The 14,796-nt window shown below is 30.3% G+C and overlaps 1 protein-coding gene across 2 annotated transcripts in view; it reads left to right on the forward strand.

The window, feature by feature from the left end:
• LOC126922459 (uncharacterized) overlaps positions 1 to 14,796 on the forward strand; it is a 318,790-nt gene that overhangs the window by 108,816 nt on the left and 195,178 nt on the right. The window lies entirely within an intron of this gene.

Consider the following 14,796-nt stretch of genomic DNA (forward strand, 5'->3'; position numbering starts at 1 on the left):
TATCGAACGAAACACGCGAAATTGCCGGAAGCCCATGGAACAATAGCTCGTAGTCCCAGAAAAATTATAAGCTATTGCGATACCTACTCCTCGATTTATGTTTCTTTCTTTTTTAAGATTTTTATAATTCACCACGCGCACATAGCTACTATTTTTATTTGTCTACGTTTGCCAAAGGCTAATGAAAATTAATGTCCTCGATATTAGAATTTCATATGTGATTATTTTGATCATTTTTGACTCTTTTTCTTCTTTTTTATAATATTATTTGTATTGTTGACATTAGTAATGTAATATTCAACAATTTTTTATATTTTTTATGAAATGTTGTGCGTAAAAAATTGCTTAGTTATATTTCTATTTTTTATATATTTTATATATATTATTCTAATCCAGCAGAAAGATGTTTCATTATGTTTGTTGGAAGATGCACGAAATTTTAGGTAGAACAAAGTTCTAGAGGTTCTAATATTAATAAGCACTGCATTATATATATTGAATAGAAATTTAGAAAAGATAACGCTAATGAAGTGTTAACCTTAACTGTCTCTCGAAGAACTATGTATGAAGGAAGCAATTAATTTCACAAAGTTCTGTTAAGGGTTTGATAGATATAAGCGGGAACTTTGTGGAAACTTCAGTCGCGTAATAGAATATTAATGTGCTTTCAACACCGTGTGTTTAGGAAGGACATCCTTAGAAACTGCAGTATACTATGTTACTAAGAAATCCCTATGACCACCTAAAAGCAAATTGTAGCGCTGTGAAATGCATGGAACCTTTCAAGGTGAGATACATGAAACTAATGGAACACATAAATAGAAATAAATTGCTTTTAAAAAGTGTCTTAAATTCTGATGTTTAATAATCACATAATTACTAATTTCAACAGTGATAATAAAGCTGTTCTCACTCATTATCACGTGTCCTCTGAAAGTATATTCTACTGCAAATATGCGAATTATCTCACGTTAATTTTAATCACATTACGCTAATGAACGCCGAGTTACGCGGTTACTCGCACATCTGTACAAACTTAAAATAATTACTATATCATCATCATTACTGTGCATAAAATATAATCGACGCTTTGAAATTCTGTTAGCAAAAATTTAGATAGAAATTTGCTGATTTTAGTACCGCCATATTATACTTTATAGAATAACGTTAATTATCGTTCTACATTATTTAGATAAGTGCCTACATAATTCTAAATTAGCCTTAGCTTACTAAAAAGCTTTCAAAAATTTTTTTATATTTTTAATTACATGCATTGCATACATTAGAACATTTTTATTTTAAATCTCAATAAATGATAACCAAAACAAAATGTTCAATGATCATAAATTTCTAATTCCAAAAGACTTAAGAATAGAAAATCTATTTTTATATTTTCAAACTTCTAAAATATATCTATATAAAATTCTTAGGACATTGGAAAATTAATTTGTAAATCCAAATGAACAAGTTCCATACAATCAAAAGTTGTCAGTATTTTTATTACAAATCCTACTACACTATATACCCAATTAAGCAATTTGTACGTTCGACGATATCAAGTTCCCATTAGTATGTACCAAGACAAAGGGCGTCCTCCTTCAATGTAACACGTCCTGTTACATTGTTACATAACAAACATTAATTACGACGCGTTAATACTAACCATGGCGCCTTAGTGGACTTCAACGTTACACACGTGTCACCCAAATTGTAATCTTCGACACGTGTTTCCCATTGCACATAAGAACATGCAATGGATGTTACTGATTGTTATATAATCAAGTTGTAAGTCCTAGAAACGTAAAACATATACTTTAATCAATGTAGCAAACTACTTGTCGAATTAACACGTTATGCATTATGCAACGTCCCCTAGAAATACCCTACCCTTAGAATCAGCGACACTACCAATGTTCTTGCGCGAATAAATATTACTCTACACAAGACAGGCTTGTAAAATTTAATTGGCAATCTTATTACACAGTTTTGCTTTCGCCCGTGTATCGAAAATTTTGATCAACGTAAACTCACCCTCTATGTATGATTTCTATGAATATACAACATGTAACAACTTTATTGGACGTTTGTTCATTTGAATTTGTACGATTCAAAATTGTAATTTGCAAAATTATGTGATACGAACAATAAAATGTTATTATTTTGTTTCATCTCTATCGATAAGAATGGAAAAATGACGAAAGATTACTACATTGATAAATCCACATATACGTATTTACAACCTCTTTCTGTCTGAAGCAAAATTTTTTGTTCCGGAAGGTTTTACTATAAAATTGTGCTGAATTCATGTGAAAAATTTTCAGAGTGCGAAGGATTAAAGTTAATGCATCTGCAGTTGAATCGAGATATCGATTAATTTGCGCAAATTACTCAAGTAAAATTTGTAAATTAAGGACAATTTGTAGAATTTTACGAAATAATTGTTAACTACAGTATGTTCATAAAATACATACACCAACCACGTTCGAAGTTTCGATCACGATCTGCCCTCGATTGTGCTTTCATTTCCTGTTATATAATTGTTATAGGGGAAGATTACGTGGTTAGAAGTAAGCACGTCGGATGCAATCCTATTTTAGTATTCTTGAACAAATACTCTTGATACGTGAGAACATTGAACGATGAGCCACGTCGAAATGGTCGATCGGTACACCACCGTTTAATAGGAATTACGTTTCCACGAATAATGTTTCCCATTTGAAGTAGTAAATGAATTACTCGGCACGACCATTCAATTTTTCATTTGTTACGAATTGAACATGCTGGAATGACTGAGTGGGAAGAATATCTAATACAGTAGCTTCTTAAACCACGTGATAAAAAAAGGATTTATTGTAAAAAATACACAGTGGAGAAGAAAGATTAAAATTGATACTTGTGTACATGAATATTAGTAACTTTTGAATTAAGTATTTTTTACGATATTTGTAATAGTCATCTATTCTGATGCGTATCATCTATATTATAATTATTTGTTACTCTTGTCGAATATAATTTCATTTCACAAATAGTTTTTACAAAATTACTCAATGTATATTTTTCACACTCGCTACGTTTAAAAATCCCTTTATCTGACACTGTATATTTTTAAATTGTTATACTTATATCAAAATTAATGTCGACAGCTAAATCTTAAGTAAATGAGAAGAGAGAAGATAAATTTGTTGAATGTATTTGTATTAATGAATAAACAAAAATGATATTAAATGTGTGTAAATATGTGTTCTTTAGCGTACGAGACAAAATAATATACTTGGTCCTAATGTGCTTCTAAGTTAATCTAGAGAAAGAGCATTCGTTAATCAGATACAACGATCAAAGTACAGTATCTTATTGGACCACTATCACTATGAACTACTGTAACGTTTCCTTAAAGTACGGAGATGTATCTACATTTCCTACGTGAAGAACGATAATCGAACGTCGTTAGCTTAATGACATTGGATCAGCGTGTACTATATCTGAGTGTTTCTTAATTCCTTCGCGCAAAACAAGAGTGTCGGATAGATGATCTTCCAGTCTTTTAAGTATTGTAGCTAATGATAAGAGATACGAAACTACAAGAAGTACTATCTTTCGCAAAAGGAAAAAGTGCGAAAACTATATTAGTTTGTAAGTAAAATTGTCGTCATTTTGTGGAATCTTATGTAAAAATTATGTTGAACTGCTACAATACCTGATGATCGGAGTGTTTTATAAATTACCACACAATTAAAACCGGCTGAATTTTGATAGATATTCCATCAGTTACGAATAAATTTATTATTATTCCAAATTGAAACAATTTTTGTTAGAGAATATAACAGAGATAATGTCTATTTTTCTATTATATATTGAGGAACTCCTAATTATATAATCACCAACTTTTATTTGCAATCTAACTTTCATTAATTTCCTTGTATGTTTTCAAAGTTACAGTCCAATTATAATGAAATTTTTCTACATGAAAAATAAAATACAGAAGGATATAGAAACATCGTTCAACCATTCTACTACGCAAACATAGACCGTAATCATGGGTAGATCCGAGTGGAAAATACGGGAAAATCAACACAGAGTTAACAACATAATCAAATGCGTTTACGGGAGTCAGCTATTTTCCGTAACTGCTACGCAAACATTTTAATAGCTTTCATTAAAGTTTCAACTCTGTCAAATTCACCCTCAACTGTATAACTGTACATACTGTGTGTATATATGTGTAAGAAACACGATGATTTGCCGCACATAAATGTTGATCATTCACTATGAAGTACTTAATTGCAGACTTGATTTTAGGCCAGGATCCTGAAGATGTTCGATAGCCTGTACAATTAGTTCGTCAGCAACTCATGGTTCGTTAAGAACAGTGGCCGACCTAATTCACCTAAGATACGCTTGGAATCAGACAGTGTGAGAAATTTAATTAAATGGAGAGAAACGTAAGCAGCTCGTTCTGTGCATTATTACGTACGTGGAGTTTGAAATAAACATTTTATGAATTGATTCTAAATGGAGAATCATTCATTTCTATCGATGTATTAGTGATATGATTTTTTAACTATACATGTTTAGCATATTTAGGAGAGTTTGAAAGAAAAATTGTTTCCAAATTGGTCAAAGTGGAATATACTTTGATATAGTTATAAATAAAAATTCTTTCTTAATGACATTAAGTTTCGAGAGAGAAGCAATTAATCAATGGACCTTTCAATTATATTTAAAATATCTAGAAAAGTAAAAGAAAAATTATTTCCAAATTGGTCAAAAGCGTAGTACACTTTGATATAGATATAAATAAAAATTCCTTCTTAATGACACAAAGCTTCAAAGAAGAAAAAGAAAACTATGACTTATAAAATTATTCATAAAGGAAAGAAAATTATTCAGTCATCTGAAGTAATATAAAATAACGAAATATGGTCACAAATAATATAACATATCTTAGACAAAAAATTGTAAAACATTCTTCTATGATTATTCTAGAAATAAAAAGAATGAAATAAAAAGGTTTTATTAGAAATAAAATAAATAAAATGAAATAAATTGAAATAAAATGAAATAAAAAGGTTGGATTAGAATTTTATAAAGAAAATATATCTTTTACCATAATACACATTCCTCAAAGGTTGAATAACTAGATATGAAATTCGTTTGGTATTCACGTCGTACATCAAAACGGTGCATTTGCATGAGCATTTCTCTTAGCAATGTGTATGGATTATAGACACGGTTCAATGTGTTCGAGTAAATCCTAATCCTGAGGATGAAATGCGAGAAACTTGCAAATATTCGTTGATTTACGTAGATCATGCATACAATTTCTAAGTTGTCCATTACCAACGTTCAATTGATGGTATACAAAGATTAATCATTGATTGTGCAGAAAGATAATTTTGTTTAATTAAAATTAGTAGAATATGGAACACTGGGATTTATTTAGATGATATATATCTTTTTATAATATTAAAACTTATTAGATATGTTATTCAATGATGAAAAATTTTATTATTTTATCTAAATTTTATTTATTTTACAATATTTCATACTTATTCAGAAATGCAACAATACGTTTGATCATTCGTAAAAGAGCAATACAATTCGTTCAAAGAATGAAGAGAATCCCAAACGCACAATGCAATTTCTCTATAAAATTTTTGTCGATAATATGAAAATTACGTTTATTGGGAATAATAATTACATTGGTACTTGAAAAAGTAAATTTATCAAATAAAGAAAAAGAATTATTTTTTTAAAGAGATTTGTGTAAATATTCGATTAAATAAATTTTTTTTTTATCTAAACTAATGAGTCCCCAATTCTTTTCTTTTTATTCTGGAGATATGGACTACCTTCTAACGAAATTATTCGAATTAAATTCTAATTAACCTAAGCTCATTCAGGAAATCTCGTCCCAATCTATGTGCATTGCAGTTCCAACAATTTATTACAGCCACGAGAGATATGATTGCACCCTGGAAATGAAACTCCCATAAAAGATATATAAGATTTTTGAAATGAATATGACTCTACAGCTTGCTGACCTGAATACGAATACATCCGTGTGGTTACGCTTGCACCCTTGTCATCGTTATGAATCTTTGAAAAAATGTCTCTGTACGATAGTAAACATCCCTGAATCTTGAGGAAAGAGCAGATTTTACTTTCTTGGCACGAATATTGGTCAAAATTTTCACGTTATAAATACATAGAAATTCTTCGCTTAAATCATTCATTAAACTTTTCATACATGTCGATATCTTTAACTTCACTATTAAATAGCAAAAAATGAAAAACCCCAATGTTTCTTGTAAAATTGTCCTCAAAGAAATTTATCTCGAATCAAACAAAACCTCGATCCATTCTCTTTCGATCCACTTTCTTGCTTCTCTTTAAAACTGTATAATATCGCAAAAGCTTCGTATTACCGTGAAATGTGATTAATTACCGCAAATTACCAATTTGGAATTTTGTTACCTTCATATCCATGTCTCTTTAAATATTCTTCATTTAGTTCCGTTATAGAGTCAGTCAGGAAAGTCTATATATATTCATCGATTATGATATTATAACATTAAAACGCACTATGTCACAATATTATGTATATCTATATATCAATAGAAAGTCACCTGGAATTCACTCAATATAGTAACATTTCTAACAGAAATTTCAAAAAGGAAACATTTAATTCACAAAAATCTTGTTTAGAGATTACAAATGTTATCAATACCAAGGTGGGGAATCTATATTGACACAACATTAAATCTATTATTATAATACTGAATGTGAGTATGATAAAGGTGCAAATGAATAAAGTGTTACATTTTAACAATGTGTCAGAAAAATTCGTGAAGCTAAAATTTCTACGATAATATTTTACATTTAAGGGTTGTATGTAAACTTTTGTGACTGACTGTACCATACGAAATAGGGAGGGAAACCGAGTACTTGATTTGCAAACTTCAATTTAATGCAAAATTCATCAAACGTTTTGACGAGTACAGTTACAAGTAGTTTGTTCAAAAAAATTACTGCATCCCCTGTGGAGAGATATTCGCGAATCCAATTAGACGAGAGTAGGATGCCAGGAAAAATAAGGGAATATTTAGATAAAGAAATATTTGAACGTAATCCGAATCGAAGTAGATTTTTAAATCGACTGGAAAGACGACTAAAGTGACGTAATAGAAGCACGACTAGTTTGGTGAACGAACTGGACCAAAAAAAGTTCCAGTACCTAATAATAGAGTTCCCCCGGAACTAAATCGACTGCACGCACTCGATTTAACATCAACGACATGACTGTACGTCCCATAAACGACAAAGTTTTGCAATTGTGCATGAAAGAGAAATAACGACGGCGAATTTGGCGGTTTCATTAAGGCAAAGTGGCTCGGTAAAACGAATACCGACGACGCGACGGTTTGCTAGTTGGACGAAAGTGGACCTGCTTGTGCTACCTAATGTCCCAGCATGATAATTTTAAAGATGAAATGGGACGATTGTTAACTTTCGCTGAAATCTAATCGTGTAGGAATATGAGTATTATTCCCAGTTGGTTTGATAATGTTCTTTTTTTATAGTTAATGTAGCTTATAGCTTTAAATACAATTATATGAATTTCATGTTTTTTAATTTAATTTCTATCTTTACATTAGTACAGAATGCAAAAATTAAGAAATTCAAGATTCGAAGATTCAAAGATTCAGAGATTAAAAAATTTCAATATTAAAAAATTGAAAATATATAAAATTTAAATGCCCGAAAATTTTAAGATTCAGAAATATGAAAATACTATTGTAAACTTAAAATTTGGAGTTACTTAGAATCATTATTTCTTTAGTTTCGCGTTGAATAAATATAAATATTTTTCATGGTTAACACACATATATGCAATTAGTTCCTTCGTACCTATAACATTCACTCCACTTCAATGCATTCTACAAAGTGTTTCAAACATTCTATATTCTATCCGGTATACACGTGTAGAATTACCAAGCATAGGAAAGAAATACGAACAAACTCAGGAGAGAGGGAACATCTTTATTGAGATAAAATACATTATATGAACACGGAAATGCAATCTGCATAAAATGATAATGGGCATTACAGAGCCGCGGAGAAATAAAAAGAATGAAGAAGAAAATGTATTTTGCGAAAGTGGCGTAGAATGCGGAAGCTTTACCTGGAATTCTCCGTTATGAATAAAAACAGCGGTGTATTTTACACAACCACGAGACTCTCATTCGTAAAACTTGCAAATTCGATTCCGCGCTGAGTTTCGTTCACGTTCATTAACGTGCAAAATGAATTTTTAAAACAGAAAAGATGTAAAGCGCGTTGGTGGATAGAAGCTTGTTTAAATACGACCATCCTGATTATATATTAAACTAGACTTAGCAAACCATTGCGATTTTCGTTTTTATTACAGCTTTAATATGATAAATGCAGTATAATTTCAGGCAAACGTAGAACCACAGAACAGTAGAATCACAGTTACCACATCCCTCATTTCATTAAAATCTACTCAACTAAAACTTTTAGTGTAGAATCTTCGTTTCGTGTAAAATCGCGCGTTTTCTAAATTGTGGATTTATCTTTGCCTAAATTAAAAAAGCAATAAGATGAAATTGAATTAATTAATTTTTTAAATGTAGAATCTAACGAACAACAAATGATAGTACTTAAAAAGAATGATGATAATAATATAGTCTCAAATAGAAGCTGTAACCAAATTCTGACAATTTTATGCGTACATCTTCGAATGAATCAACCTTCGACTTATTGCTTTGGCAATATTAACGCTGGTTTCATGGTAATATGGAACTAAGGGAACATAGTTTCAAGAGGAAGTAATAGTCGATAAGATCGCATATAGTCTCAAGTTTTACGTAATAAAGGAGAGTAATATGGGGTCAACGAATTAAGTCCTAGGCTGTTGCCAGTAATCTTATGCTAATCGCTTGTAAAAGGAGTTAGATTTATCTCTAGGGTGCGTCGTGATGCTATTCGTTGTGGTGCAAAGCCATATATCGTTAAAGTTGGCCAATCAACGTTTCCTAGCTGTGTTTCCGTAGTTTACAGAGTGTGTTGCTTCGAGGAAACGTAACCACGATATGTTGAAAGATTAAAGTTAACTCAAATGCATTTATGCTATATTCTAGACATATATTTCGCAAATGTGGTTCCTACGTCACGGGATTTCGTATCCACAGGATGGATTTCCTGCGGCTTCTTTCATTTCTAATCGCAATGTTTAGGGAACATAATTAAGCTACTGTTTCGCGAGTGCTATTTGTTAATTGTTTGCAGATGAAAATTTGACAGAATTTAATTATTTTGGTAAACGTGCGTATGTTACTACATTAGTACGAGTCCATTTAAAAGTGAATGAAATTTGTACATTTACTAGGTATATACTAATTTGATAAGAGAATGTGTTCACAATACAATTAAAAATTTTACTAGTAAAATCATGATAAAAATACATTCATTGTCTTCATTTGTCATTGTCTCATTGTCTTCATTTCTAATAAATGAATATATTCATTAGGAATAGAAAACAATTTTATATTTGCCAATATTTTCATTAAAATTTCCCGTAGGTATACATTTAGTACCGACTATAAGTATTAGGATAATTATTCATCGAAAAAAGTTTAACAAATTTCACTTTCTTATACATTAATTGACACGTAGAATGCGAGTGGGAAATAATCAGAAAATAAAAGAAAAACATTTAATTTATACGAAATATCAATAAATGTTTTAACATTGATGGTCATCCATTTATGCTCGCTGTGTGTATCTTTTATTACGCTCTCACTATGAGATATAGTAATTATAATGTAATTTACTAAATTAAACTAAATGTAATTTTGTAATCTCTACTTCGTGTGAAAAGCCAGTATGCGAATTGAAGTATTCTTTAATTTAATTGCTTCATTTGTTTAATTTGATTGTTTCATTTGAGATTTAAAGAAAAAATAACGAATTTATATTTTATTTGGAATTTCGAAATATATCTTTGATATTGATGACAAATGTAATATACGATATATGTGATGGTAGATAGATTACGATTCACTTCCTCCCGACATTCAAACAAAAAAGGGGAAGGAAGGATGATTCAAAAAGTTATCTCATTAAAGTTAATTGCAAAGATCTACGAGTGGCACTCGTCTCGTAAAAAGTTCAACTCATAACAAAATCTTAAACTTTCCCGCTGAACTTCTTGTAGCGATCCTGGCGAAGCGTTTCATCCGGCGACAACAGTCAGTTTTTCTTCGTTGAGTACACAATTTCTCTAACGAGTACACGGTTCAAATTAATTTTTTCCGGACATAATCGAGATATTCTCTTTCCTTTAAAAACTTGATAACAGTATATCAAACATTAAAAGAAAAAGAAAAGAGGAATAAAATTAAATTTTCATTTTTACCTTTTAAACGATTAACAGCTAAAACTTTCAGAAGTTGAAAAGTAAACCGAAGATTCAAGAAAAATATGCAATTAAATCGTGCTGGAAAAGTTTACTAAAAATTTCTTCCACAATGAAAACATAGCTTCTCAAACACCAACAATTATATGCATATGACGTCTTTTTTCTAATGAAAAATTCCTCTCAAAAATTAAATCGTATATATGGAAATGAATATTACGAAAGAAAGCACATAACTAGATAAAAGCTTAACGAGGCAGACATTTTTTAACAAGAAAATATTGATTTGATGGTGCCGATAGGCACAAATTAAAAAAAAAAACACATTTTTTTTTTAAGTTGATAATGTTTAGATGCAAGACCAATTATATATAACTGATATTAACGATCCGAGATTACGTACTAACATGGAGACCAATTTTAAACATTGACATCCATCACTTCAGAAAACTGGGTCGCTTTTAATTCGATGTGAAAGAAGGTTACGAGGTTATGTGGTTTTAGTCCTACTCGATGATCCGCGGATTTATTAACGTTTTATGAATTTCTCGGTCAACTATGTCAAGAAAGAACCTACCAATGTTAAATCTGATCCTGAAAATTTTATGCTTTGATAAAAGCTTAAATACCGTTTGAAAAGTTATGATTGCATTTAAAAGAAATGTGACGTGATCAATTGATCAATGAGGTTTTCGATTTTTAATGAAATTCATTTGTGAACTATGTATGATCATTAAACAAGAATAATTTAAAAAATAATACCGTGAAGAAGAATAGTTTATAAATTATATTTGATTATTAAAGAACTAATTTAAAAAGTAATGCTATGAAAGAACGGAAATATATAAATAAAAAAGTAAAAGATGAAAGGAAAGGCATACACACGTGTATCGAGTGTACATGAAATAATTAATCTAGAAAATACCAATTAAATTTTTATCAATGTTATTCTGTGTAATGAAGTTTCGAACAGATCAAGTTAAACTAAATATTTCATAAACATTTCTATTAACACGTATTTTTAGAGTACATTACGTTTCTTAATAACGTGAAGCTTTTTTACGATCAATGATACAATATGACGAAGTATAATTTACGATACTCGAAGATATAAAATTTTATTGTACTCTCAATATGTCCCATTAGAAATCGATATTCGATGAACAGGCTTCACGCGCCGCTATCTTTAATTAATATTTACAAGACACGCGCCAGTTGCAATAACATATAAACCCACGCAAAAACATTTCATTCGTGCACTTTTTAACTGAGTTTTTTTTTACACGAATCTAATTATACAACATGGGAGGAAACGATTCACGGAAAAGCTTTCGTTTATTTAGTAATTATGACACTAGCTGCGATATAAAATATAAAAAATTTGATAAAAATGTATTACACATTGAAAGTCGAGATATTATGTTATTAATTCAAAACTAGAAGTGCATGAGAAACTGTAAATTTCTGATAAACTTCCTATTCATAGTTAATAAACTTGAAAAACTGTCTTAATTATTTATTTCAAATTGCTAAAGAGGGGGAGTGAAAAAGCTTGAAACTCTTTTCCTGCTACTTTAATTAGTGTTACTTTCTAATTGGAAGGGATGATGTATAGCAAATGAAGAAGAAACTATTAAAAGTTTATACACGGTTCCTAAAAATGAAACACATGTTTGGCACTTGTTGCTTTCATGACATGTTTCAGTTTCGTTCCTCTTCACACTTTTTATGTTACTACACCCACGGTACTAATGAATTTCACGACTCATAGGTAGACAGCCGAGCTGTAACTTCGAAAAACGAAAATTACGTAGGAAATTGGTAAAGATTATCAAAAAATTTTGGAAAAGAAAAAACATTAGAAATTTTCTATATCGAAAATTTAGTTAAATAAATTTTAAAGATTCCCTAATTTCTGTTATGTAAATTATTTTCTCTCAGTCATTTTATTACTATCTTTACGATCTTCACTTTAATCATTGTTCAGAACCTTGTACCACTATATTTTACCAAATAATCTAACAGATACAGTATACTCAAGCTCTAAAGAGATTAATTTCCGCATGAGTGTATAAGAAACAACGAATCATAAACTTGTTAGATCTTTAAATGAAAGAACAACCCTCCATTACCATATAGAAATTTTAGTCTTACAATGCAATAAGATAATAGTAACTCATAACTTTTGAAAGACATGTAATTCCTTTACCAAAGGCCATAATAAAATATTTTAGTATATAGTTATTAATTTCTGGTTATTACTAAACACATTCTAACATCGTCAAGACATTCTATATCGTATAATTATAGAAAGTGTAACTTTCTCGAATCAAAAGATACAAGTTTTAATATTAGAAGCTGTATTACAAGAAATATTTTAGAATGAAACTCACCGAAACTGTGACGAGGCTTCGTTGTTGCCTGTACCGTAAAAGGTTGGTAACTGGGCGATTCTTGTTTCGTATGTTTGAAAGACATGTCCTACAGTAGCAGCCTTGAAAGTCAATGCTGTTTTCGTAACTCCCTGTGTTATCTACAAGTATATATTTACCGTCACTTCATATTCTAAATTTCGTTCCGAAAAAGAAATATAATAGGAAAATAGAAATTGATACTGATATTTAAAAAACTGTCATTAATATTTCCTCTATGCGTATGATTTCTATCCATTTATTTATACTTTGGATTTTATAGAATTGTAATAAGAAAGGATTATTTTACATAAGAAAGGAGAATTATTTAAAATATCATATACGATTTTTAAAATATAATATATGATTGTTATCAATTTATATAACATTAAATTAATTAGTCAGAGTAGAATCTTCTTCTTCACTTCATAAACAGATCTCAATTTCTTAAGTAGTTTCATTAAATAAAAACGTGAATAATATGAGGAAAAAAGGATATTATTTCGCCAAATGAGAAGTGATGTGACAAAATTAAAACCATGTGACCGTGTCAACGTATAGGTTAACGGAAGCAAAATACAATTTATTACAAAAAATATCCAAGAGAACAAAAGCAGGATTTGCTCGGAAATCCAATTAACGTTGCAACTAAGCTCATGTACAATCTTTTCTTGTACTCGTCTTTGTACATTCATGTAACATGCATACAGAATATGTAACTAACTACGCTACTTTCTGAATGAGATTTCACTTTTTTTTGTTAAGAATAATGGTTTGTTAAAAATCTCATAAATGCTATTATTTATATCTTTAAGTAGCATTATTTTAGTAGTATTCAAATAATTTTCTGTTAAAAAGTTCTTCGTTATCTATGTATGAAAGTATTATTCAGATTATGTTTGTTCCTCGTGAAAAAAGATATATCGAATCAAGTTAAAAAATTTAAAGTTTGTTTTAATTTTCCATCAGCGGATATACACTCCCGCTCAAAAATCATACATCTCCTATTTTTGATAAGAGTTTGATACGTGGTGGGGATTGTGAATTTTAAATTCCACATATTTTTTAATAAAATTGGAAATTTTTAATTTTCTTAGATTTTTAATACGCTTAATATATTGGCAGCATACTTTCGTCTAAGTAAATTAAATAAATTTTATCTTAGCTACCTTATCACTTTTCTAAGACAATTTATCAAGTTAAATGAATTGTTACAAGATATTTCGTCTAATTGTGGTCAACATTTAATAACTGTCCTAAGACTTTTCACAGAAAAAGAGAGAGAGAGAAGGTGTACCAATGAAATAAATCTAAAAATCCCTTAAAACTCCGTGAACATTATTAGAATCCGAGCAATATCCGATAAATGGCAAGGAGAAAAGTATTTGTCGTTGAACCGGTAGTGCGAACGATTCCCCATTAAAACTCAAGATTTCTCGGGAACTTGAATCGTTTCGCTTCCCTACGACTTCCGCTGTGTACCCCCTTGCATCCATTTGCATTCAATTCCATTAATTGCGAACCTCTGGCCGGAAGAACATTCCCGTTACGAGTGGAATTAAAAAAAATCCTCTGAAGATTTCGAACACGTTCTAGCACCGTCGCGACTTAATTCGAGGCTCACGTAGTAAACATTGCCTCGAAGAACGTCGTTTCCAACGATTACGATTTATCGCGTTAAACTCCGGGATTACGTATGCATCACTGATCTCCAAGAGTATGGTTCGCGTTTATCATGCGTCCTTTTTAACGTCAAGTTAGTTAGAACGGCTTCTATTGTATTTTCTTTTAACAGGTAACAGCAAAGTTAGATCACCCTTGCGCAACAATTTATCAACTATTAGGTAATTTTACTAATTAACTGTGGATTGACTCGTATGAAACGTTGTTCCTTTAAAATTGGAATTCGATCAAGCACTACTACCTACCTTGTCAATTATCAATTAC

This window comes from Bombus affinis, chromosome 12, assembly GCF_024516045.1.
Source record: "Bombus affinis isolate iyBomAffi1 chromosome 12, iyBomAffi1.2, whole genome shotgun sequence".
Lineage (NCBI taxonomy): Eukaryota > Metazoa > Arthropoda > Insecta > Hymenoptera > Apidae > Bombus > Bombus affinis.